The 25,873-nt window shown below is 33.7% G+C and overlaps 1 pseudogene; it reads right to left on the bottom strand.

Moving 5' to 3' along the window:
• Window positions 1-1,239: 1,239 nt before the first annotated feature.
• Window positions 1,240-25,873, bottom strand: part of LOC129743027 (uncharacterized) — a 42,368-nt pseudogene continuing 17,734 nt past the window's right edge.

Raw genomic sequence — 25,873 nt, 5'->3', positions numbered from 1 at the left:
GCAAGAATTCTGGCAACAAATTTCCGTAACTCAACGTAGCGTTCAGATAAATAGCTGTAAAATTTTGGTACAGCCACTTCAATTTTTTTTTTTGTTTCGATTATAGTCGTTTTACCATCTTTATGGCATTCGCGACTTTATCAACGTTGCAGTTGGCGGATCGTTATTGAAAAACTATCCGGTACAACTGTGTTCGATGTTTACTCTTGGGCTCGAACTCGCGGACATCGGCTCAGGAAGCAACTGACTTGCCAACTGAGCTATATCACAAGCCCGAAGCCACTTCAATGTATTTCGCTTTTAATAAAGAATCGCACTGCAGCTCTATCAACTCTAGTTGCATATTATCAGCAACATTTTTAGGAGCAAACGAAAAAGAAGATACAAACAACGAAAATTCCAGCTCGTATGAATTAAAGTAACGAAAACGGCTTTTGAATTCATCTAGTAACGATTCTAGTTGAAGTACGTATTTACCAAATGATGCTGCCTCATTTGATCTTTTCAGTTCTTGACACGTAGGGAAGTGTACAAGGTTTTCTTTGGAAATTTGGTTGATCTATAACCGCAACTTCGCTTGAAAGTTTTTACATCATCGCAAGCAGTTATCATATTTTTTTTCTTTTCCTTGAAGCTTTAAGTTCAAATCTTGCAGGTGGCCAGTGAGATCAACGTTTAATGCCAAATCCTGAACCTTGTCGTCTGCTTGAAAATGTTCAACAGGTTCACCTTTCATTTTCAAAAAAAATATTATTTCCTCTCGTAGCAAAAAAAAATCTTTTTCATATTTTGTGGCAGGAAAACCAGCGTACTTCTGTGTAGTAAGGAATTTTGTGAAAATTTAAGGCGGGGGTTCGCGGGCCGCATTGACCAAGGCCGAGGGCCGCATGCGGCCCGCGAACCCCCAGTTTGACATACTTGTTCTATTCTAAATTAAAATTCTCGAAAATAAAAATTTCTAAAATATTTTGATGTTTCGATGAAATGAACTCTGTAGTTTGCCGACCACTGTACTGGCTGTTAAAATGTTGGATTGTTATTATTTAGCGTTGAAGCAACTAGTTAGAAAATTAATTTTAAGTTCAAATGTTTTGAAAAAGTCATTCAGACTGAATGTTCTAAACGCATTTTTGATGTTTAATGTACTTTCGGAATATTTCATCTTTTTAAAAGAACCCATGATTTGGTAGAAAAAGTTTTTATTATTTTTACAATTATTCTGAACACTATTGATGAGAATCAATTTTCTTGTTAACTCCTACACACCGGGCACTGCGGCGGCACAAATCCTGGATAGGCCGGAAGAGCTAGCTGTATTCCTGGGGGAGGATTACCGATTCCCAGTGCCGGAACATTTCCTGTCGTTCCAGGAACGCCATTGGTTAAAATGAGCGGCAAGTACGCAACCTGATAGCCCGGCTGAGCTGGATTATTTGTTCCTGTAACCACTGGCCCACCTCCGATGGGCACTTCTGCCGGATTACGCAGTCCAGTTGCCGGTGGCAGAGCACAATCTCCCGACTTGGCCGACAGGATGTGGTTAATCAGCTTCTTCAGGGTGGCTTTCACTTCCCGAACGTCTTGACCGATGGCAATCAGATCGATGTTGTCCACGTCGGTTTCTGGGAATTTATATAAAAAAAAAAGATTAGTTTTCTTGTCAGTTCGTATACATTTATCAATAAATTTCCAACAAAATGAATTATTTCCCATAATTATTCATAGCTTCACTCGGTTCCCTCCCTTAGTTCGCAATGCACCAGACCACATCGCGCCACGCCGTCACAGAAAATCAATACCGTCCAAATTAATTATTGATTGATACCTACTGGGATATACAACGGTTTCCGATTGGGTGGTGGCCTGATTCTGGATTGTGTTGTCCACCGGGCGTCGCGGAGCGGAATTTCCACCCCCACCTCCGTTCAGGGGTTTTGCGTTCGGCTGAATCTCGATCGGTTTCTCCACTATCTTGGAAACGAACGGTTTGCCAAAGTCTGGAAAGTTTTAAACAAAGAACAAAATGTTAAAGAACTACATTGAAAATAAAAATCTGAGTGAAGGTTTCTCACATTCGAAAATAATTGAATTATTTTTTTCATAAATTTTTCTGTCAAACACATCTTTTTATTTTGTGAAAAAATACATCTATTTAAAATTCAAGTTTTAAAAGCGGGAAAATGGTGAAAATGCATGAAAGCAGGTTTCTTGTAAACATCTAACAAAGCTGTCATTTTTCGGGAAATGAGAATCATGATTGGTTTGAAAAATTTTGTTAATAAAATTTTATAATTTACACGTTAGGCTCAAGGAAATCACAATTGTCAAACTTTTCAAACGCTTCAATGAGCTCAGAGAAACAATAACTTGTCAATAACATTTATTGTTTGACAATGAAGCGGTACATCACATCTGCCTTCAGTAAATTTGGGTGTTTATAGATAAAAACCTGCATGAAAAAATGGAACAGATGTTGCTTTAATTCGAAATTTCAAATTAATCTCATGTTTTGTCCAGATTACAAATGCATCAAATTAATAAAAATACATTGAAAAAAACAATCAAAGTTAACGTTACTTTTAAAAATAGATTTAAGTTTATCGAATAAATTTGTTCCAAACCACGATACATCGAGAAAAGGAACTTTTTCTCTCAAAAAATGAATTTACTTTTTCATTGATCATCATTGATGCCATTTTTGAAAAAAAGATAGTTTTATAAAACGAAAGTTAAAAAAGAAATTAAATCTTTAATATGAATACAAAATATATTTTAGAATGGCATCAAAGAACAATTTTCTAAATAAATTGAACATTGTTCATCAGTAATTTCTTCACACGAAATAAGCTTTCGTTATTATAAATTGTTAGTAAAAATATATTAGGTATATCCTGTTAATCTTAATTGTTAAAAAGTTGGTTTTAAATAATCAGGGAAAACTTGTGTACGTGTCATATGCTTCTTTAATTTAACTAGCCTAGAAAAATGTACTTACATAATTGAACAATTGTACCCGCAATTTGCATCCATCGGAGACCTACAGTACATTACAAAAAATATCCTCATACGCTTATGATCCTAGTTTTTTCATGTTCTTTCACGTGGAAAAAGAATTTTTGATGAAACATCAATAAATCACACAAACGCAAGCAATTTGCAAATCATTGCTTGTGGGGAATCGTGGGGCACATTTTGTGGGTTATCTTGGGCCACCTATATTTTGGTATTTTTTATACACATTCAGAACTTAAAATACGTTATTACCATCATTAAAGTTTCCTTATGCCAAATTAAGAGTTATGAAAAATGTTTTGTTCATCTTTTCAAATGCGCATGAAACGAACATTAATCTTATATAAAGAATTTTGCCAAAACGTTAGCGAGCCAGATTTTAGGAATTATTCGATCAAACACAACTCTCTTTTTTATTTCCTCATCAGAAATTGCTTTAAAATATCTAAATAAATTGCGAAATATCAGTTTTGGGTCAACTCATAAACTTTGCACGTTAACTAGTCAATTTAGATTTGGTGGCCCACGTTTTCCCACAGTTTTTCAAAATCCAAAAAAAAAAACTTTTTTTAAAACAGTCAGAACTCAGAAAATCAATGAATTTAAAAAATAAAAATAAAAACTAATTATACCTCAAAAATTAAGAAAACCTTTCCATTTATTTTTTTCTTTTTTAATAAAGAAGTTTTGAAGCAAAGAAAAAAAGTGCCCATGATACCCCACTCTCCCCTACTGAATAAAATTTAAAAACCTTTTATTGTTTCCTACATCTACCACCTTCCAATTTTTCGGGAAATGAACATTCTGTTTAGGTTAAATTTCCAATAATTGATCGAATATTCATGAATCTGCATGTGCAAATAAAAGGGTGCATAAAAACATTGATTTAATTAGAGGAAAAGTACCTATGTCAACTCAATTCAAAGCATCTTATGAGCTACTTTTCAGATAAAAAAAAAATACTTAGAAATAGATACAAAGAAATTTACAATTTTAGATTCTTGTTCCAGGTTGAAATAACCATAAAATCATTACTAGTGAGAAAAATAAGACCTGCAAACTCCCATTTTTTTACTTCATTAGAAAGTTTAGAAAAGTTTTAAGTATTTAAGTATTAAGTATAAAAAATATTTTTTTAATTTGTGATCTCCAAAAAATTACAAAATTCAGGTAATTTCATAAGTATTTTTACTATCTATAAGCATTCTTCATAATTGTTTAAATTTATGTGTAGTTTACATCACAACACTTAAGAAGAAATTTCTACGTTGAATTGGAACACATAACTTAATATAAACAGAAATATATGAATTTCCTGAATTAGACATAGATTGTAAGTAAGCCCTGCACATAGCAATAAGATTGAATAAACCCCCTTTTTATGATATTTTCTCAGAACTGATACCAAAATCTCGAAAACTAATCCACAGATTCTGGTTCTACAACAATTTTTCACAGTTGTTTTCACTGTTACTTTGATTTATCGGCCTAGCGGTGAAAAGTGATGTCATTTTTAGTAGGGACATCTAAAGATTATGAAATTTTTATATAGATGGGTAGAAGGTTAGAAGAAATGAAAGATGGTGAAAATGAGCGGGTAGAATTTGTTTAGAAGCATTACCATCACATATCAAATTTTTGTTCCTCACGAGCCTGCTACTATGAAGTGGGGCGGACCACGCTAAGCCTACTAATGTGTGGTGGTAGATGCAACTCTATCTGTATCTACCACTTCATAGTAGTAGGCTCGTGAGGAACAAAAATTTGATATGTGATGGTAATGCTTCTAAACAAATTCTACCTGCTCATTTTCACCATCTTTCATTTCATCTAACCTTCTATCCATCTATATAAAAATTTCATAATCTTTAGATGTCCCTACTAAAAAGGACATCACTTTTCACCGCTAGGCCGATAAATCAAAGTAACAAACAAAAATTACGGTGATTAATCCCTCCATAAAGTTGTTTTCACTTGTTGATAGAAATCTCTTTTTGAATATTCCAATTTCAAATGAGATTAAACTCATTTCAGGGGTTCAATTATATCGAAATCGAAATTTCAGGTTTTCTTTTTACATACTTCGGATTCTGTAGCCAGTTAAGGACTCTTGATTCTCAATTCTAATCATCATGAGAAATTATATATGAAAAACAGTTTTAAATCCTCGTTCAAATTTAGTTTAGATTCAAAATTTGATTCCAGGTTTTTGAAGCTCTTATGTAATTTCGATATTTAGAAAATAATTTTACGAATGTGAAAGCAATAGAATTAGAACCCATCCTGAGTTTTTGTTTCATATGCAGCTTAGAAATTCTTAAACCTATCTCTCATGCAGTGAAATGAAGCTTCAGAATGGCAATTTAAAATTGAAAACTCAGAATCAGATTCATCATACACAATTCAAAATTCAATTAAGATTCACAAGTTGGATTAAATATAAATAACTGAAATAAAGATTACAGATTGAACCGCAAAACATCAAAATTTGAGTTAAGGATTCATGATTGAGGGCTCTAAATCAAATTACACTACTTGACCATTATTCGAAGTTGATCTGCAATTTAGATTTAGAAATCGGTTTATTCTAATTTTAAATTCAGATTCTAATTTATCTCGGTAGGTAATCAGTTATACAATCAAGATAAAAATATCTAGGATACTATTTCGTTGAGGTATTCAAATATAAAAAAAACCGTAGACTTATAATTTTTGTTGTTAATTCCATTTCCATTTAGCTGAGAATCACAAATATAAAGTAGAATTTTAGTTTAAATATTATGCAATCTGTTTTATTTTGAAAATCTATTCAGGAAAATCAAGCAAAGGATATATATTACGAAAAAACCATTAAATGATAAATAATCGTTAATAAAGAAAATGGACTTTTCACTTGAAAAAATCTACAGGAAATCGAACTTTTTCTTTGGTGTATTCTTGAATATCAATAATATTGCAGTTTGACTGCCAAATCTTAAATTTCGATCAAGTTTGCAACATTCAGATATAAATCTAAAAAAAAATATCATTTTTTATTTGAAAATTTGTTTTATTCTATCCAACGCACACAGGAGTACGTAGAAGAAAAAGTTGGCCAAATGTATGTTTAACGTTTGAAATCAATAAAAAACTTTATTTTGACTCATCAAATGTTTTTCAGTTCTTTTAGTACCGTAAACTGGGGGAACTTTGATCTGCGGGGTAACTTTGATCAACAAGATTTTTTTGCAGATAATCATCATTAACTAAGTTTAAAGTTAAAGTATCTGAAAACTGTTAACTACGTTTGAAAGCCTGTAGATTGAATTACAAATGAGCTTAATTTTGTTTTTATTAGAAGATTTTTTATGTTAATTAAAATATAATTTTTAAATCATAAAATATCTGGTTTTTTGAAGGCTCACAAACAAACATCTCTTCTGATCAAATTTAAGCATGTAGGAGCAAATGGGCTGTTTAATGTGAAAGTTCAACTCTTTTCTTGGTTTAGGTTAAGTTTAAGTGTTATTTTTATGGTCATTTGATGATAATTTTTTGATATAATAAAAAATGGTCATTTTCCATGAAAAAGCCTGTATAGAAAAAATGGCTACAAACCCGATCAAATTGTAAAATTTGAAGAAAAAAAGAACATGGGAACTACGAGGACTTAGGGAATTTCATGAAGGTACAATTTTATTTGTTTGTGAGGCCAAAACATATTGAGAAATGTTTATAATGTTTGCCCCTAAATGTATGCAGAACCATTGTCCATCTTTCGAGTATATTTGTTTTTGAAAGAAAACGATGAAAAATTCATTTGAGTCCAAACAAAAAATTACTGTTATCGATGTTTTGAGTATTCTGTGCTGAATGGCATCAAAACAATAAATTTGAAGATGTTGAGACACGTAAAAACCATAGTGATCAAAGTTACCCCGAAACTTGAAATCTGGTTTTGTAACAAATATTTAATTATAACTACAAATGTCGTTTGAATTTACTGCAATCAATGATCATGTTTGATACTCCTCACTTCAGTAAGCGTTTTAAAGCTTTTAGGTATTACGAAAAAGCAATCCCCTCCAAAATATTCAAAAATGCATGAAAAAAGTGATCAAAGTTCCCCCAGTTTACGGTATATTTTTTTCTTTTTTCGTAATTTCTCATAATTTATTTTAAGAAATTTCCTTACATTTATATGACATGATGGATAATTCAAGTTGAAAAAATTATAAAATTTGAAAAAAAAAAGATTTTTTTAGTTTTTAAAAGTGAAATAATAATTAAAAATATATGGAAAAGAATATAAATTCCACTGAGCTTTACTTTCAAATAAACAAAGCTCTAAGTGTTTTTTTTTGTGGAAAAAAACTATGAATATTTTGAAACTTCAAACTTAAATATGATTTGAAGTTATCAATTTTCAAATGATATCAAACATTTTGCCGGAACTTGCTGGAAACATAAACAAAAACACTTATTTTTAGAAAAAAAACAAACTTCCAAACCAAAGAAAAAATAGAAGAATTTTCAAAGCAGTAAACAGTGTCTTTATAAAATACTAAAGTTCCGACAGCTGCTACAGTTTATAAACAAATAAAATGTCAAAAAATGAGAGGTACATGGGGCTAAATTGATTCAAGAATCAAATAAACAATGACATAAAAGTAACAAATGAAATTTAAATTTTGAGTATTGGCCAGGTTTTTGCGCTGTGTACAGCGGTTGAAAACGGTTAAATTTACTCGTTTTTTTGTGTTTTACATATAATAAGTTATTTTTTAAATCAAAATAATGTTTTTTATTTGAATTCTTTCTTTAAAAAAAAAAAGTTATGCTATTCAAAATCGGATAGGTTAAGCAAATGTAAGATCATAATTTTGCCACCAATAGATTCATTATTTAAATCAAGCTAATCATTTCAAAGATTTTAGGACTATTTTTTATCAAAAGTGAGAATTTAATTTCAATATCAAATAATGTCAATGAACTTAAAATTGAATAAATAAATAGTCTACCAAAAATATTTCATTAATATATAACCTGATATACTTTAAACGATATACACCACTTTTACACCACTTGCGCTATTTGTTGACAGAATTGGAAGTACATACAACACTGTGATTTTTTTCAGAAATTCGTCAGAGGTGCCATGTGTCCTGATTTATCAGCGTTTGTCCAAATTTTTGAGAAACCGTCCTTATTTTTGCAATACTTTCGAATGGTCCTGAATTTTGAAAACTCTCCTTAAATAGTCCTTTAAAATGTCCTGAGCTGTCCTGATTTTTAAAAAAGAAATCTTTATTAGCATCGAATTTGTAGTTAAGTTGTGAGATCAACGAGCAAATCTGCAACCAAATAGCAAAGCTCATTTAACCGATGGTAATATTCGGTTCATATGATATTTGAATGGTTTTTTTTTTCGATATGAATCGCAGTCCATGCCATGAAGATGCTCACATTCGTCTCACATTCGTCTCACATACTAAGGCGTCTACATCACCTGTTTATGCTTTGTTTATGCAATCTAGTGTTATCTGGGGTAAGTCAGAATCGCTTTTATTTTATTATAAATATGATACAATAATAGTGATGGTATTTATGTTTGTTGGAGATGAATCAGCAATTTTGTAATTTAAAGTATCCAGTTGCAAAAAGAAAACATTAGTTATTCTAATTTTGTTTCAATCTCAAATCAATCCTATATTCGCATCAGCCTTTCAAATTATTCAAAAGACTAATGTCTGAAGTATTTCAAATCTATATTCAAGTTTCATAAATCTACAATGATAATGAATATATGAAAATTAACAGCAAGTTCATTGCTCTTGGCCTCAATTGAAAATTGAAAATTTGCCCCTTAATTGTAGAATTTACAGCCATTCGATTTTTTCTTAAGGAACCATTTGTAAGCATTGAATTTTTGAACCGGGTTAGAAATTTTAAAACATTTCAAATAATTTTTTGCCATCATCCCTCCATGTTGGAATGTAAGAATTTTATATTATTATTAGTAGTTAGTAGTGTTATTTGTACCCCTAACCAACACACCTTTTGTATAATTTGGTCAAAAATAGGCCTTTTTATTAAATTAATCAACTTGAGTTCAACTTAAATAAAGCTTGTGTAATCTAGTATGGAAAAAATGGTGAAACGTATTGGGTAGAATTCAGCAGCAAAATAAATAAATATTATAGGGGAGAGTGGGGTATAATAGGCTACTTTTTTCTATGCTTCATAACTTCTTTATTATAAAATTTAAAATTAAAATAAAAAAAGCAATGGTTTATTACATTTATAAGGTGTCATTAGGCATTTTTTTTTAATTTTTAATAAGTTATTTTCCCCAAGTTCTGACTGTTTTAAGTAATGTAATATTTTTAAGATTTTGAAAAACTGTGGGGAAACGTGGGCCACCATATCTAAATTGACTAAATAACATGCAAAGTTTATGAGTTGACCCAAAACTGAAATTTCATAATTCATTTAGTTATTTTAAAGCGATTTCAGATGAGGAAATAAAAAAGAGGCATAAGAAAGCTTTGCAGGTAGGAAAAACGTATTTTAAGTTCTGAATGTGTATAAAATCACCAAAATTTAGATGTCCCCAGATACCCCACAAACTATGATTTGCAAATTGGTTGCGTTTGTGTGACTGATTGATGTTTCATCAAAAATTCCATTTCTACGTGGAAGATCATGACATAACTAAGATCATAAGCGTATGAGCATATTTTTTGTTATTTCCTATAGGTCTCCCACGGATGCAATTTTTCGGGTGCTTGTTTAAATATGTAAATACATTTTTCTTGGCTACTTTAATAAAAAAAGCATACGATACGTACATAATTCAACAACATATAGAAAAACATTCTTACACAAAGCGACGACGATGACAGTTGAATTGAGATTTTTATCTCAACACACAGCCAAGGTGTGTATATATTCAGGAGGTGTTACCGAATATCGAATTCCCGATTCAGTAATTTTGGCTATGTAGGCTATGCAACTATGCGGAACTCATGAAGTTTGTTTACCAACAAACCACAGAAAAACTGAGCAAAAAATAAACAAACTCATTGAGAGCCCCGCTCACTCTTCGCCTACTTACTGTGAAAGTCGGAGAACCTAGTGTATCAAAAAACCTTGCACACAGCAGAGATATTTAGAGTGGCCCACGTTATCCCACTCTCCCCTACATATTTATTGCAAAGTTGAGCAGTTTTGTTTTATTCAAGGCGATTAAAATCAAAATCATTTGATTTGAAAAGGAAATACCGTTTCATGCAAAGTTTTCAAATGAACTGGGTATATAGTTATCAACACTTAATTCTTATTGGAAATAAATTGAAACAATTGCCCTTATATACATTTTGTGATTGAATGTTTTCGAAGTATGGACATATTTTCTTAAAATATTTATTAATCATTTTTTCATTAAAGTTTTTAAAATTTTCATGGTGCAAGAATAGGAATGAAAAAAAATTATTTATTATAACTGGCAACCCTGACTAAGTCGTGTCCAGAATACACGCTATCACGAGTCACGCAAATTTCTCGAATTTGTGCTCATATTTCGTCCGTTAGAGAATGCTGATGTTTTCGCCTTTTCATTGTATGGAGCAAGGTTGCCGCAATCACAGAAAAATCTATAATTTCACAGAATTTTGAGCAAACTTTCATCACAGAATATTTGCCACAGAATACAGAGTTTTAAAAATATTCACAGATTTCACAGAATTTAAAAATTTTGGACGTTTTTCCAAAATTCAGTTTTTTATGTCAACACGAATTTTGGATAATTATTTTTTTATTTAAAAAAATATGATAAAATTGGTAAATGTAGTTGGTTCTTCTTTAGTAAAATATCACAAAGACGCAATTTGACATGAATTTTGAATTAAATTAGTGAAAAATCATCACAGAAAACCGTCACAGAAGTTTTGGGTAAAATCACAAAAAGTTTTTTGTCAAAACACAGAATTTTTTTTTCGGCAACTTTGGTATGGAGAAAACAACTGTGGTAAATATTAGTTAAGTATAAATAAATAAACTTGCATTATTTGAGGTCTGGTTTGTCAAAAAAAAAAAATTAAAATGGTGTTTCGGAAAGTTTGGAAAATGGTTTTTGGAATTTTTTTTTTGTCTACAAATATTTTTCTCAACTCTCATATGGTTAACATTATAATGATGCCTTTTCTACATCTGCAACGTTTTTAAGTGTCATTATATTAGAGATGAATGAACCCCATAACCCATTAAAAAAATAAAGAAATTGCGATGAAAAGGGAAAGCCATTCATCGATTATGTCCCCGAAATCGTTAAGTGTGATGATATTGAAGGCACCCGAGAAAGCTTTCTATTCTAAACCTAAATTGTGAGCCGGTTACAAAATAAACAGCAAACTCACCACTAATAAAACGATTTGGGGCAGCTGTCGTCGTCCTCGTCGGCGAGACCACTCGGGCCACATTGGGCGTCGTCGGAGATCCCTTAATCGAGGGACCGAATCCCGTGTCAATAGTAACGGCCCTGATGGGGACATTTAGCACGCCAACATTGTTGTTGATGTTGTTCTGGAAAGGTTTCCTGGTGTTGGTGTTGGTACTGGTCACAACGGGTTGAAGAGGAGGCGGGGCAGTCCGAACAACCGGGGCTCGCGTTGTGGCCGATATTCTTGGCTCGAAAGTGTTGGTCAATTTAGGACCGACTTCTACCGGACCCGCCGGCAGTTTCGGAGATTTGGAATCACCGCGAGCTGAGACCGCGACCGGAGCCCGGGTGGGGGGCGGCTTCGTCACGGCCACTACTTTGGGTGGAGCCGCCGTGGTCGAAGGAACCAGGGAGCCTTCTTCATTCACAATATAACCGTCCGGAAGTGCAAATTTGTTCGATGCCTTCTGGCTTAGGTACAGATGACGGCACACTTCTGGGAAGTACAGTTTGTCCCAGGGAATCGATTCTTCCACGGCTGACAGGAGCTGTTTGCTGAAAAATTCAATAGAAAATCGTTACGAAAGGAGCTACTACAGTGCCAGGGTTGGCTGTCGTGTGCAGCAGCAAAAATTGCGCGCTTGATTTGATTTGCTTGAAAGTGATGAGCTAGACGTTTATTTCTGATAAAGAATATTTTCCCAAAAGACGAATAAATTTAAAATTAAGCTTTAGAAATTCAAGGTTAAATAACAATAGCACTCCATTAACAGGAAAACTAAGAACTTTTTCAGATAAGATTGAGTAAATAATAACACATGTTCATTAAGGTGTCCCAAAATTGCATAACTTCTGGGAATCTGGGGGCTCACCCTTCAAATGGTAGATTAGGATGTGCAGAACAAACTTTTGCATGGGGCCGACTAAAAAAAAAATCATGTTTAGAAGTTCCGGAAGAGCGATCTATGAAAAAAGTCCACTTTCAAAAAAATTGATTTTAAATCAATTCTGGGTCCAAAAATTTTCATAAAACTTATATATTTTAAATTTTTATAATTTTGTTTGAGTTAAATACTACACGTAAAAATTAAAAATGAACCAAATTTGTATCAAAATGTAAAACAAGTAAGCTAATTGCAAGAAAAAACAATTTTTTTGGTCCAAAAATTCTGTATTCAACTGACCAAAATGTGTACCAAACGTAAAATATTTTTGATACCAATGCCATCAAAAGATGCGGATTTTTGTGCACTTAAACTTATATGAACTAAATATATTGTTTGTATCATCGTGTGAAGAGCTATTCACGGTTTAATCTTTAATAAAAATCACAATTTAAGATATTTTTTATTTAATTTATCAAATTTGTCTTAATCAATACCTACTTTAAAATCAAAATACTAGCAAAAAAAGACTTGGATGGTTTGAGGCAGTCATCAAAAGGCCATATGCCAAATTTGAGCGGAATCGGACAACAGGAAGGGATTGCACTGAATCTCAAGTGTGAAAGTGATTCTGAGACAAAGTGTTTTAAAGAAGCATAAAAAACAGGTTTTTAACATACATTTTTTTCTTTAGCAATAGATTGCTTGATTATGTTGATTTTATTAAAATTTCAGTTAAGACTAACATTTTACCTGAAGACTGTAACTCGATTGGAATTAAAAACAAAAAAGTTATGGCTGTTCAAAGATTGTGTTTTTGTGGCAAATTGTCGTTTAACACACAATGAGTACATTTTACCCATTGCGTTTTACAAGACAATTTGTAACCAAAATACAATCTTTGAACAGCCATAACTTTTTTGTTTTAAGTCCAATCGAGTTGCAGTCTTCAGGTGAAATGTTAGTCTTAATTGAAATTTTAATAAAATCTACATAATTAAGCAATCGATTGGTAAAGACAAAAATGTATGATGAAAAACCGCTCAAATTTGGCACCAGTTTTTAATGCTTCTTTAGAACACTATGTCTCAAAATCCCTTTCACACTTGAGGTTCAGTGCAACCCCTTTCTGTTGTCCGATTCCGCTCAAATTTGGCATATGGCCTTCTGATGACTCCCTTAAACCATCCAAGACTTTTTGCAAGTATTTTGATTTTAAAGTAGGTATTGATTAAGACAAATTTGATAAATTAAATAAAAAATATCTTAAATTGTGATTTTTATTAAGGATTAAACCGTGAGTAGCTCTTCACAAGATGATACAAACAATATGTTTTGTTCAGAAAAGTTTAAAAGCACAAAAATACGCATCTTTTGATGGCATTGATATCAAAAATATTTTACGCTTGGTACACATTTTGGTCAGTTGAATACAAAATTTTTGGACCAAAGAAATGTTTTTTTTTGGAAATAGCTTACTTGTTTTACATTTTGATACAAATTTGGTTAATTTTTCATTTTTTACGTCTAGTATTTAACTCAAACAAAAATTTAAAAAAATATCAAATATATCAATTTTATGAAAATTTTTGGACCCAGAATTTATTTAAAATCAAATCTTTTGAAAATGGACTTTTTTTTTAAAGATCGCGCTGGCGGAACCTCTAAACGTGATTTTTTTTTAGTCGGCCCCATACAAAAGTTTGTTCTGCACATCCTAATCTACCATTTGGAGGGTGAGCCCCCAGATTCCCAAAAGTTATACAATTTTGGGACACCCTAATGTTCATAGTTTAAAATTGGTTCTTCAACTCGCTCAGGAAAATTTTTCAAAAAAAGTGTTTGGGTCTGTTCGTATAAAAATACTAGCTGACCCGGTATACTTCGTTTTACCCGTTACTTTAAAAATCGTTGGAAAATGTTTACAGTTCCTTAACTTTTTCGTTTTCGTAAATCAGTTTTCATGAAAATCGTCTTCAAGTTGTTCGAGTTTTGTCCCGTTTCTAGTTGATTTTGTATAGAAGCCCCCTTCCATAAAAAGTAATAATCCCAAAACTATCATACAAAACATCTCTGGCCACCAAATACCAAAATTCACGAATACCAAGTTTCACTTCATTTCGACCGACCATTCATATGTGATGGTGTTACAATGAAAACGCCTTCATTTTTGTATATAAGATGTGGAATAGAGATAATTTTGTATGGGGACCCCCCTTCCATAAAATGTGGGATTCTTGAAACTATTAAACAAACCATCTTTGACCCAAAAAACCCTTGGATACCAAATTTCACTTCATTCCGACTGACCATTCATACGTGATGGTGTTGCAAAGAAATCACCTACATTTTTATATATACACCCATAGAAGAGGTTGCAAAAATCCAATGCCTATTTAGCATATCTCTGTGCCGATAATGCGCTGAAATGTGCACTGTACCGAAGATGGTATGTTTGAAAAACCGTAACTGGCATAAGGACTCGGATCCCAACAAAAATGATGCATGACCACTACATTCAAGCGAAACAAGAAACACATGTTATGGGATTTCCTTCCTATTGGATAATTCATCCCAGAAACGAGAAAATAAAAATTAAAACCACAGCGCCGTAGGGAGAATTGAACTCAAATAACTATATCACATTGCAAGTCCGACACTTAAACCAGTGTACTATATGAACTTCATGCAGGAGGAGGGCCTATTTGTCATAGGCTTTCTGTCACCGATCAATCACAAAAAAAACGCACAACGGCGGCTTCCCGACGTTTGGCCTCCTTTCAATGCATTCCTTTGTCTTGCGATGGAAACGGGAAAGGGAAGGGGAGTGAAGGAACGGGAAACCCATTGAATGAGAACTGTGCTTTGCTTACTGCCTGCTATTTCATACACACGCTACATATACACAGCTGCCAAAGCCGGGCAGCTTGGCCGGTGGAAGAAATATTTTTGTTGTTGCTTTTGCTACACATGCACAGTTTAGCCGGTGGTTGTTTGCCGGTGGATTGAATTGAAGCAATGTTTTTGTTGTTGCTTTTACTACATACACACGCACAGCTTGGCCGTGGTTGTTTGTCGGCGGATTGAATTGAAGGAATATTTTTGTTGTTGCTTTTGCTACACACGCACAGTGCTCGGTTCGCTGGCTGCCTGGTTTTGGCCGGTATATATTTCTATCCTTCTTCGTCTTGTGATGCGATAGGGAGGGACGTGAATTCGTTTTTATTTTGTTTCATTCAGACATACGCAATTCGGTTAACTTGGGAGGTAAATGCCGGTGGGAGCAAATCGAATCAGCACCGGTCGCGTTATCTTCTTGTACCAATGATGCCTTGTACCAATGATGCCGCCATTGGCACAGAGGCTGAATTGTGGGTGTAAGATTTAAATGGAAGCATTTGCTTTGTGATGACATTACAGACAAACATGCGGACATAATATCATGAAACGGGATAACCGAGGTTTTTTTGATAATTATGATGGACTTGAACTCGCGGACATCGGCTCAGGAGGCAACTGAATTGTCAACTGAGCTATATGACAAGCCCACTTTAAGTTGATTTTTGAAAAAAAAAATTTTGATATTTAAAGCCCTTAGTATGAGTATTTCAGATAGTGCTATTTTATCCGCGCTTGCTCAAATTAAAAAAAAAAAAACGGAACATCCGAACCAGTCCGGTCGCTAAGATAAAAAGCCAAATTTTATTTGGATTTACCCACATTATCAGCAGAATCTTAACTCGAATCTATTTAACATAATTTATGCTTGTATTTTGTAGCTTGTTCCATTGAAATGAATTTGGAAACATCTTTTTGAAATTGTTAAATTGAAATTGAATGGCGTTGATGTGCGTCGATAAAAATTATTATTTTTTTTCACATTTTTTCGTTTTTTAAGTGAAATATCTAGGCTTTGGTTGGATATACTCAGATATTGCCCAGTTTTTTAAATGGAAATTTTTCCCAAACTTTGCAAAGTTTTTCTGTTAAAATTCCAGGGGAAATCCGGTGAACTTTGCAAAATCTGAGCATTGGGTTTCTAAACATCAAACTCCATAACCATAAAACTCCATATCCGAGGCTTACTGACCAAAATAGTGACTAAATATAAAAAATGATTTTTTACCAATCATGACATTAGCGGTGTTCGACACTTTTTTTACAATTTCAGAAAAAAGTTGTTAAAACAACTTAAAACAATTTTTTATTTGGCGCAAAATCATTAATTTTGTGATTTAATTTGAATTTTAAGTTTGGATTTTGCTAAAATTATGAAAAATATTTGAAGAATCCGTCTTTTTCCTCAATATTTGGACAAACCAAAACAGGACATTTCCCCATTTTTTTTCGAAAATCCGGGTTAGCCTGGTTAATACCGATCAACCTAAAATACTTACATTTAAGCCGCCCTAATTTGCAAATTTTATGATTTAAGTTTAAACATGGCCAAAAATGTCTTCATGATTCAATATATCTACTTAAAATGAAGTTTTGAGTTTATGAAATTTGTCGGAAAATGTATATACGTATAGAAAGTTGGCAAACTTGCAATACCTGAAGAGTGTCAAAGTATATTTAAGGAACTAAAATTACTTTGGCTTCGAAGAACTACTTTTATAAGCTTTATTTCTAAGCCTTTCATCTCGACCATCTACTCAAATTTTTTTTTGTAAAGAATCAAAAGATTGCTCTACAAAACCACTTTTTCCCATGAACTTTTCGAGATGAACTGTTGCATCTACACAAAAAATCCTGAAGAATTGTTTTTCATGTCATAGGCGACGCCAATAACTTAAATTTAGTTAAAGTGTTTCATAAAAAATCATTAGTAAATCCCTTGGTTTCATTAAAAATATGGTGTGCGAAAATTTGTACAAAAATCCCTAAATACCTTAAAACTATTGTTATCATCCATAAAATAACTGTTATAATAACGTGAAAATAAATTTCATGAAAATTTTTTTTCAACCTGCAATGTGTAAAGGGAACAATTTTGTAAGAATATTTAATGAAGATGACTATTTTAGGAGTTATCACAAATTACAAATAATCCTACATTCAGATATTTTTATCAATTAATTTTCTGCATATCTTGAGCATAAATCAGTCAAACGATCTGAAACTTTGAGCGTTCTTGAGTGCATTCCTAAGCTTCAAATTGATATCCATGAAGCATAAATTGATCAATTTTCAAGTGAATGTTTCATATTAGTGAAAATGAAATTTTATCCATAGGGGTAAAGGGAGGCAACATAGATCGCATTCTATCATCTTTTCATCAGTACATAGTCTCTTTTAAAATATTTTGAGTGTGAAAGATCCGCTAGTTCGCTTTATAGAATTTCAATGACTTCAAATTTCAGGCTGCTGAAAAAAATCCCATTATTGGGCAAAAAAGGTCAGATAACACCCAATTGAGATGACTCCGATGACAGATTTAAATTTCTGAGAAAATTTCACGCTTTAACTTTTTTTGGGTTTTCGAGTCCAAATTTTCCTATTTTGCATTGGATGGTATATATGGACGACCACCTTCAAAAGGGGCCGTTTCCAAATTTGAACTAGAAGTTCTTATATTAAGCTTCCGTGCCAGCAAATATCAGATCCTTAAGACTTTTAAGATGTGCAACTATTGGAAAAAGTCGGACAGACAAGACAACCTATTGTTGATGTTTTTTTTTTAAATTTTTATGTCACTTTCTTCGAACATTTGAACTTTTGGATCTTGTCGTCCAAACTTGCATGAATACAATCGACAAAAAAATCGAGCGAATTCAGTTGAAATTAGCTTTCGACGGGGTTTGCAGTATATTGAATCCTGGAGTTTTAGTTTAAGAAGCCGGAACAATTTTCAAAGCAGAGGAATAGCGACCTACGCTGAATTGAGAAGAACGTGTTTTTTGATAATTTTTTTCACCATTCGTTGGTTTATTAAAATACTAAAATTTATCAGAGCATTGTAGAGATGAGATGAAAGATATGCAGAAGATAAATCAAATTCAATAAAAATAATAGTTGAATTCGGCATCGCGGCAGGTATATAAAATAAATTAAGTTCCTATGGAAACGTTTGTTATTTTGTGAACACTAGGCAAAATAAAACAAAGTGAGTCATTGATCTATTCTTGTGAGTGACTGACGAGTCTGAGTGAATTTCTGAATTGAGATTCGTAAAATTACAACAATGGCGTGGTTGGTACACTTGGAAAAATAATCTTAAGTATTCCATAAGAAAAATAATGGTCGCGTGAGCTTTCATTACGTCGTATGAAACGTCTTAAGATTTAACAGAAAACTGGTGCAAAAGTTATCAAAACAATTTTAAAATTTGTATCCCACATATAGAGTAGATATGTTGAGACTACAATATTCTAAATGGAAAGAAATTGTGACTAGTTTATGTCTTTTTTTTTTGTAATAAAACTGTGTGTTTACATTTTGTTATATACGACGTAATGAAAGCTCACGCGAGGATTGAAATTCATCAGATTGTCTTATGAAGCGAATGAATTCTTCAGATAAACACCTCCTTTAATGAGAGGGTGTTGTTTTTCTCATTTGTTCCTGGTTCCAGCCTTTAAAATTATTCTTCCTCATCCGGCCCTTGTGCATTTTTCTGGTGAATTGCTGAAAAGTAAACAAATGAAAAAGTATTTCAATCTTAAAAAAAATAAAAAACAAATTTGAAAATAAAAAATAATAATGAAAAAAAAAATTTAAATAAAAAAAAAATAAAAGAAAATTAAAATTAAAAGAAAACATCAAATGCTTTAAGAGTCACAAAAAATAAACTTTGACTCAATTGAAAGAAAATTATTAAAAGAATTTGCCTGAGTGTAGAATAAGCACAAAGGCTGCTGCAGATTGATTGATTTGATTTGGCCTTCCGCTGGATAAAGACGGAATCGGCTTGGAAAGCGTAGATTTTTGAGGCTGCTGCCTCTGGTTGTTTGTTGTGATTTGACTATCCGGCGGAAAAGACGGATTGGCTTAGGAAGCGCACATTATTAAGGCTGCTGCTAATTGATCGATTTGAATTCCGGTAAAAAAGACAGATTGGCTCAGAAAGCACAGACTTTTAATGCTGCTACTGCTGCAGCTACTGCTGCAGCTACTGATTGTTTGTTTTGATTTAGCCTGGAATAAATCGGATAGGTTTTTAGAAGGCGCAGATTTTGAGCCTACTGCTGCTGGTTGTTTCTTTTGATTTGGCCTTCCGCACAGCGAACATGATATCGTAAAAGAAATGATGACTTAAGTCGTGTATAATGCTGTTGCGAATCGCAATTTCAACTGCATAGTTTAAAGATCGTATAAATTGCCGTCTGAAGTCAGTTTAAATCGGACATGATAGGAAGTCTGCAATGTTTGTAAATTTTGAAATGATTTTGCTCCCGCACGGGCTTCAAGTGAGAAAAATCCTCGCCATGTTCTCTCTGCAACCAGCAGTGCATCCAGAGAGCTAAAAATAAGATGGGAGTTGAGTAATAGGTTGATCAATAAGAGAACTGGAAAATATGGTCGCTGGCAACGATTTGAAGACAATGAGAGCAAGATCTTGCGTCTGTGGCAAGCATGATCTCTAAAAACAAAACATAACAATAAGCCAAACTTTAATAACAATTTCGTTAGACGGGACGACAATTTTTGGTGTTTCACTCATTTTAATCAAAATCTTTCATTTTCTCTCGCAAAAAGTGATGCCTGTAGTATTGATTTCTACTCATTATGAATAAACTCTGTTAACTCTTTCGTATAGGCATTTCGATGGTAATGTTGGTGATTAATGGACAACTTTTGTTAAATAAGTATCCACATAAATATGTCTTAAGAAAAAAACATTAGAACAGCTTCATCAGAAGCATCCTAATTGTTGAAAACTCGTCGTTTAACACAAGCAAAATACATCGCCACACCAACCATCTAACATAAAATAGTATCGATTTGAAATGGCATCAGCTTTGTCTCTTATGAAAAATTCCATTTAAGCTTCCATTTGATTTCCCAGCTGTGGTTTTCCAAAACCCTCCTACCAATAGACCTGAACCACACCATAGAGAGATGTTAGTCGGTCGGTTCATAATTTTTTTTCTTCCTAGCTCCCAAACACCTACACACTGTCCGCCACCCGCTGCCGGTAGATTTTGGTCGTCTTGTTGGGCGCCACCACTCGATAGCCATTCAGATCCGACACGTAATGGTACAGATGAGTGCCATTGTCGGGATCCACGAAGCCGTAACAGCCATAGGTGACATCATCCGGACCGCGAACTTTGTGCTGGAACTGGTTGAAACTTTTCTTGGCCACGTTGTAGCCATAGTTGAAGGAGCCCTGGTGGGTTTTGAACTGATGGTACGCCTTTGAGTCCGGATCGACGTTGACGTGGATGTCGATGTCTTCGTCGCCATGAACCGGGACAGACCCGGCTCTCCCGGAATGGACCGTTAGGGCTAACATGGCCACCGCCGACAGCATCAACTGCAACGAAATGGGGAGAGAAGACAAGAATTAACGGATGTATGGAAAAGTTAATTAAAAATTGATTCGAGGAGCTGCAGTTTTTGCAGCACACGCTGGTTAGGGATTTTTTTCCCTTGTCGCAAAAATCTCGGTTTCTGGATAACATAACACTTAACTATTTGAAAATTCTGGCAGTTGAGTGGAATTTCAGCTGACGCATGAACGAAGGAATTTAAATTTAAATACTTTTTCAATATGTGGAATGTTTTCAGAGGGATTTTATTTTAAACTATCCTGATCAGACTGAAAATTTGCAAGAATGAAATAACTTAAAATCAATTATCAAATCATAAATCTTCAAATCTTAAAATCAAAACAGTTCCAAATCGAACCGAGTTACTTGGAATTTGTTTTATGAAAATTTAAGCACAAAGCGGCAACAATATAAAATAGAACTTGACTTTGCTTGATTCGATTCTCGAAGGTAGAAATTTCTTTTATTATTCCAAATTATTCATTTTAAATCCCACGATCGCCAGCGTGGTAAAGTAGAACAGATTTTACATGCACATTGCATGAAACTTCATTATTGATCGAAGCCATCAAATTTATGCAAAGTTCAACGAAATGGCAGACACTACATTTCGCTATGGGAGATTTTTTTCAATCGTTTTACGATTATTTCTGCTTGTCATGATCGGAACAAGTTGCTTTAAATAAAGGTGTGTATATGTGTAGGAGATGTTACCGTTTGTCAAATTCCCGATTCAGCCATTTTAGCCTTTAAGGTTTTGCAACAGCGGAACTCGTGGAGTTTGTTTACCAACAAAACCACAGAACAGCTTAGCAAATATTCTTATGTTTATAAACAAACTCATTGAGCGCCCCCCTCATACCTCGCCTAATTTCTGTGAAAGTCGGAGAACCTTGTGTTTCTAAAAACCTTGCTTTTGATCATTTTTTGGCATATTACAATAGACTGAGTCGATTTGGGGTCAATTTTGAATTTCTCTCACTCTGGGGTCTAACGTTTACATGAGTAAATTTGAACTTTTAGGTTTGTATGGGGAAATAGAATATTTTGTACTGAAAAATCGCATCATTTTTGTTTCTTCTGTGGATCCGAGCCCGTTTATGGTTTTTTATGTTAATTTTAAAACTCTCCAAAAAAAATTTGTTGAACAACTTTGAATAAGACATTAGTTTGTATCTTATTAGGCAAAAAAGTAATAAGCTGTTCAGCAGGGGTATGTCTTTGGCATTGAAAACAATAAATTCAATTGACATCACTGTTTGTGCCTCGCAAAGCATTGCATGAAAAGAAGTCATGCAATACTTCACTAGGCATCCAGCAGTGATGTCAATTGAATTTATTGTTTATTAATGCCAAAAGACATACGCCTGCTTAACAGTTTATAACTTTTTTGACTAATAACATACAAAGTGAATGTTTTGAACAAAGTTGTTCAGTGGCAAAATTCCTTTGGAGAATTTTTGGCATTGGCAAAAAAAATCAAAAGCAGGCTCGGTTCCACAGAAAAAAAAAAAAAAGTTGATTTATTAGTACAACATTTTCTATCTCCCCATATAAACCTAAAAGTTCAAATTTACTCATGTAAATGTTACTTAAAAATTCTGCAAATAATCATGGATGAGTTTTGAGCCAAAACGAAGCTATTTAGACCCCAGGGTTTGAGAAATTCAAAATTGACCCCAAATCGACTCAGTCTAATATTACAATAAAATTTTGGTAGTGACATATTTTGCTTCCTGCGCTTGCTAGCATGTATGTCTATCTTCCATTGCAAATAGACTTTAAAACTGAGTAATTTGATGCAGCGTTGCCAACCTTCCAGATTTTTCTGGAATCTTTCAGATTTTTATGTGTCATCCAGAAATACAGACCTCATGTTGTCTGGTCCAGACTTTTCAAAAATTATCCAGATTTGTCCAGAAATGTCTATAAGCTCAACACTTTAATATAAAAAAAGGCTATTGAAATCCAAATGATTCTTGCTCGCCCACACACGATACAAACTTATTTCACGCGAACACAAACGATTGCTGGCGAAAACAGCAACAGTAACAAAAAAAACCATCTACACCCCGGCTGGGAAGATGATTTATACAAAATATTTCGATCCCGACCGATTTTACTCCAACCGTTTGGGCACTCATTCAAGCAGTGCCATACACGATACAAATCGTGTTTACAGCGACAAAATTTGTACAAATGTTGTGTAGTCTGTGGCCCGCTTAGCGGTTGTTCAAGCTTTCTTTCACATAGAATTCGTGCTCGCTCGCCGCTGGTTGTGTTGGTGCTATGAATGAAAGCTTTTTTTTTTTTGAATAGTGGTAATCATGAGTGGGTGTATAAGTGCTTTTCGCGAGAGTATGGTAGTGGGTTTTGTAGGAAAACAAGTTTTCCCCATAGGGTCATCCCTCCATGTGAGCCTTTTTGACTATCCAAACAAATCCAGACTTTTTTATTGCCAACTTCCAGAATTTTCAAAAAAACACCTGGCAACCCTGGTTATGTGGCAGTCTGGATATGAACCTCAAAAGGGTCCAGAATCAGGACTCAACATTGGCGATCCATGTCAGTGTTTTTGCATTTCCCCTCAGGAAGGAGGGAGGAATGGGCCAGTGCTTGAGGGAAGCCCAGCACTGCTCATACACAGCCTTTAGGCAACGAGGGATCCGACCGCCCGTCAGGACAAAAGAAGTATTCGATCGCCCGTCAGGGCATAAGATATATTTCGATCGCCCATTAGGGCAAAGAGGGATTCGACGGCCATGTAGGGCAAAGTGGTATTCGACCGCCATATGAGGCAAATGTGTTATATATTATAGATTAAACCTACAGCCCTCAACGCGCAAACCCTGTATAAATGAATGTGTTTGTGAATGTTTTTAATTTTAGAATAAAGTGAGTGTAGTTATTTGAGATTAAAATAAAAACTATTCAAATACTGATTCGATAGTGAGTCATGTTTCAGCCCATGGCCATCAAGAGAAAATGATATCAATTGCCGGATTTCAGCCCATGGCAACCGATAGTAAGCCGGGATTAAGCTCATGGCCATCGGTAAAAGATTAATAGCCGGGTCCATGGCAATATTAAATAAATATAAGTTATTAAAAATAATAATGACGAAGCAATTATCCAAAAAAAGGGAGAATGTGGCATCCTAAAATATGCCTCTCCTCTCACGCTTAAAGAGAGTATCTGAGAGCCAAGAAGTATGTAAGTGATGGTGAGCAATCGCTAGCACAACTGACCTCTATTGTATGTAGGTTTTCATTAGGTCACTTGTGCGGCAGTCTGGATTTGGACCTCAAAAGAGTCCAGAACTGGGACTCCACGTTTTGATTTTCTGTAAACTCTCAATTATGGACATGAGATTGAACCCAAGTAACTAAAAGTCGCATAGATACTTAATTTTGTGCATCAAAAGTTCACATTTGGCTGGAAAAAAGGTACTCGAGAGAAATGAAAATAAGTGCTTGTTTTGGGATTCTGAAAGAACAAAAAAGTCTAAACAAGTAGCATAGAACATTTTTGTGCGTTGCAAGTACCTTAAATAATCCAGGATCCATTTTGGCTTATCGTGCTTCGTTACGAACTGTTAACGAATTTTTTGGTTCCATACAGAACTTCTTACGAACTTTTTGGTTCCTTGCAGAACTTGATACAAACTTTTTGGTTCCATGAGGAACTTCTATAAAATTTCATTGCAAACGTTAGCGTTAAAATTTTGCCCAAGAGTGAATAACAAAATATCAGAGCTACGAATATACGAACAACGAATTAATCTTTCAAATAAATCCACTGTTGTAATCAAAATGGATAGATGGCATAAATCTAACATATATTTCACTTTTATTTTGTTTTCACAATATTCATATCTAACAAACTGAAAAAACACATCTCCTTGTTTACAATCCGATTTCCATTATTTATCCATTGCGAAGTTATTATTACAGCTGAAGCTGGAAAACCTCCAGCACCTAGAGATAATTTATTACCGGCTAGTATCGACGGTAGCTTTTCGCAGCTGTTAGGAATATTCTTCGAAAGGATCAACTTGAATCTAACTTTCTCTATTCCTTTTCTATATTTGAAACAGTTCCGCAAATCTTGATTGTCATGATTGGGAAAAACCTTGATGAGCAATCACATGAAAACTCTCTTCATTTATAAACTAAAATTGGAAACAGATAGTTAGAAAATTAATAAAAAAAAACAAAAATAAAAAATAAATTACTCACGTTTAATTTCGATTCCTCCTAGTTTGTTTTGGAAAAAAATTATACATCCTTTGGTAAATAGATACGAATGTTTACATTTTTACAATATCGCCTGCTTTGAAAAAGCGATAATTCTAAGTTTCTTTTATATTGATGATTAAAATAACAGCTATCTATGTATTGGCCATGGTACAGAGGTAGCGTGTTCAGTTTTCACCTCGTTGGTTCAGGTTCAAATCTTCAAGCATGCAAATTTTTCAAGCAAGTAAAAACTCATTCACAGTTAAAGCAACATTGAATAAGAATAAATAGGTATAACAATCCAAAGCAAGGAAAAGTAAGATTCTTTTTTCATTAATTTTTATTTTTCGAGGTCTCGTGTGGAGGCTGAATAGCCTTCTACTCAGCTTCAACTATGGACTTTGAAAGTATCGATAAGAACTTAAATTTAAGGCTGAGTAGAATGCTATTCATTCGTTAAACAAAGCTGAGTAAGCTTCTTAGAGCCTGTTTTATGGAACTTCTGGTTACTTGAGAATAATTTGAAGCAACGAATAAGACAACCTAGCTTCTTTTGAAGTAATAATTGAGGAAATGTTATATAATCTCGACAGGGAAGGTGTTGCAATTCTGAAATACTGTTTTTAGTGACTGCTACTTGACTTACTCATTTCCGAAACTCGCGGAGCCTTGCACTTTGAAGTCAGACGACACCAATACGAAAGACAACTTAAATTACTCGTCCAATTACCAATACGTTAATTCTCTTTTTCTTCAACGCACGATTAGAGTATTTCCAAATACCCATGCTTTATGTTATTCTGAGTATTTTCAGGAAAGGTATCG

The sequence above is a fragment of the Uranotaenia lowii genome, chromosome 2 (assembly GCF_029784155.1).
Source record: "Uranotaenia lowii strain MFRU-FL chromosome 2, ASM2978415v1, whole genome shotgun sequence".
Classification (NCBI taxonomy): Eukaryota; Metazoa; Arthropoda; class Insecta; order Diptera; family Culicidae; genus Uranotaenia; species Uranotaenia lowii.
The sequence above is the reverse complement of the archived record's forward strand: the minus strand, read 5'-3'. Positions and strand labels throughout refer to the sequence as shown.